Genomic DNA, 3,254 nt, shown 5'->3' with positions numbered 1-3,254 from the left:
CAATCAGAAAGCTCCTAGGATGCCGGGATGGCAAAATTTCATCTCACATACTCTGGAGGGATCAGATTCTGGAAAAGCACATCATGCTTGGTAGAGTTGTTGTTGTTAGGTGCCACTGAGTCATAAGGACTCTATGTACAACAGCATGAGATACTGCCCTGTCCCTCGCCATTCTCATAATCATTGTTATGCTCAAGCCCATTGTTGCAGCCAATGTGTCAATCCATCTTGTTGAGAGTCTTCCTCTTTTTCACTGACCCTCTACCTTAGTCTTCAAGGTGACATCTTTGCTTTTTAACACTTTAAAGAGGTCTCCTGCAGCAGGCTTGCCCAGGGCAATGCATCATTTGTTTTCCAGACTACTGTTTCCATTGGTGTTAATTGTGGATCAAAGTAAAATGAAACTTCTGATTACTTGAACCTGGTAAAATAGAGGGTCAGTGAAAAAGAGGAAGACACTCGATGAAGCGGATTGACACTGTGGCAGCAACAACGGTCTCAAACATAACGTTTGTGAGGACAAGGCAGGACCAGGCAGTGTTTCATACAGTTGTACACAGCGTTGCTATAAGTAGGACCTGACTGGATGGCGCCTAACAACAACATTTTCCTGAGGTTGCGAGATCTGTACTGGGAACTTTTTCTCAAATCTCTATTAAAGCACTTGCCACACTGAATTGGCTACCTGTCTCTACCACTAGCCACAAGCCTTCCGAGGGCATGACTGAATCTTGGGAATCTTTGTATCTCCATGCCTGGTACGTAATACATACTTCATCAAATTTGGTTGAAGGAAAGAATTAAGGAGTTTATTAGTAAATGAACAATGCTATCACCTAATAAGTACCATCCTACCCCTATTTTGTACCCTGCGGTTCACTTTCCTCACTAATTTATCTTTGTAAAACACTATTTTTCAAATTTTTGGCCATTCCTTTGTAGATAGAAAAAAATAACGAGGATACACAAGCATGAAGTACAATCAAGTGAAGTAAAGCAGAAGCAGGTGGAGTGGAGTGGAGTAGAAAATAATGCTGCACACATGATAAGGCAAAGTCTTGTTTATCTTAAGTTTCAGTTGTGTGTGTACGTGTGCATCAGTACTGTATACTGGGTTTCGGCATAGGATGTATTTTTACTGTGGCTTCTGACCAAAATGATATGAAAGGCACCGTACTAAACCTTAGCTTTGTGCACTTCATGCCCTGTTAGGCAAGTCAGAATTAGATGCGATTCTGTTACTAGTTCTTGCGATTTTTCTAACTCCCTTCAGTAATGTTCGATGTCTCTTCCTACAAGATTAATGCCTTAGCTTCACATTCAAGACCTTACATAATCTGCCCCCAACCTATTGCATATTGCTTTCTTCCCACAACCAGCGCCATTAACAAAACATCAAGCCTATACAAATGCTCTGCTCCTTGCCTTTCCCACCCTGCTAAATGTACAAGACATAGTCTTTGCTTTGTAACTTTTGCTTACCCTCTCTCACTTTCACTCCACCACCCCTGCCACTCCTAATGGGCTCTGTCTTCGATGATTTAGCTACAGGTGTGTTCCTGACGGTCTTCAGCTAGAAGGTATTGACACTTGGCTCATGGTAAGTACATATAATGTTTGCTGTAAAAATAGCACTGAGATTCTTGTACTACCACATAATTCCTTTTTACCTTTTATCTGAATTTTGTGATGAGTGTTGTTTACAATGCACAAAGTGAGAAGTTGGTTCAAACACAGTCTTAAGTCACATGTGATTGATTCACAGGAAGGCTATGAGACCAACGGCAACATAAAAATTATTTTAATTGTCTGTGGTTTTGTCTCACATTCATATTAATGACATCTGTCTCAAAATGCTAGCCCCAGTGCTCAACGACCAATGCCAATAAGCCACAGAAAAGACAAACAATTAAATGTTTTTTTTCAAAAACCAGTTCACAGACTTTTGGAGAAAGAAGCAGTATATAAATACGTGTCAAAATGAATAATGCTATATATTTACGGCACATCATATTTGTCAAAGCCTCTGAAATCAATTATTTTCTGGTAATGACCACCCTAGCATTCATGACAAAGTGGGTTACTTAGTGTGATTATTAAGACTGTGTGTCAACTTGGCTGGGCCATGATTCTCAGTGGATTATCAGTTATGATGTAATTTGGCAGTCGTATAATGATGAAATCATCTTCATGATGAGACCTGCTATAATGTGATCACCTCCATGATGGGATCTGCTATGAGTAGCCAATCAGCTGAAAGGAAATTTCCTTGGGGTTGTGCCTGCATCCAATATAGGTGGGCTTTCTAGTAAGGCTCACTAGTTTGCTTGCTCTGGATATTGCAGCTGGCTTCTGTTCATCTGACCTCCAGTTCTTTCTTGGGACTTGAGCTAGCAGCTTGCCTGCTGTCTTAGTTATTCAGTACTGCTCTAACAAAAATATCACAAGTGCATGGCTTTAAGGAAATTTATTCTCTCACAGTTTAGTAGGCTACAAGTCCAAATTTAGGGCGTCAGCTCCAGGCAAAGGCTTTCTCTGTCAGTCAGCTCTGGAGGGAGGTCCTTGTCATTAATCTTCCCTTGCTCTAGGAGTTTCTCTGTACAGGAACCTCAGGTCCAAAGGATAGGCTCTGCTCTCGGCACTGCTTTCTTGGTAGTGTGAGGTCCCCCTGTCTCTCTGCTGGCTTTTCTTTTTTATGTCTCAAAATAGATTGGCTTAAGACACAATCTCATCTTCTAGATTGAGTTTACATAAAGGCTGTTAATTCCATCTCTTCAGCATCAGAGAGATAGGATTGCCAACACATAGGGATATCACATCAGATGACCAAATGGTGGAAAATCGTACAATACTGGGAATCATGACCTAGCCAAGTTGACAGATATTTTGGAGGGATACAATTCAATCCATGACACTTGCTGACCTTGAGTTCATCAGTCTCTGTGGTCTGGATCTTGGATTCGCCAACTCTGTGAGTCAGAAGAAGCCTTCGGCCTTACTTGGGAGTTTCCAGCCCCTACAACGCGTGAGCCATTTCCTTGATATAAACCTCTCTCTCTCTAGCTATATATATTTAGACACTCCACTGGTTTTGCTTCTCTAGAGAACCCAGCCTAAGACACTTAGCATTTATGTTCATTGCTAAAAGAATACTTATAAAACCAGAAGACAAATGTTTTGTACAGATTAAGTAAGTGTAGTGAAAGGATACAACCCTGACGCACACCTTAACTAATTTTAAACCATGCAATACC

This window comes from Loxodonta africana, chromosome 3 (genome assembly GCF_030014295.1).
Source record: "Loxodonta africana isolate mLoxAfr1 chromosome 3, mLoxAfr1.hap2, whole genome shotgun sequence".
NCBI lineage: Eukaryota > Metazoa > Chordata > Mammalia > Proboscidea > Elephantidae > Loxodonta > Loxodonta africana.
This window is presented reverse-complemented; position numbering follows the sequence as displayed.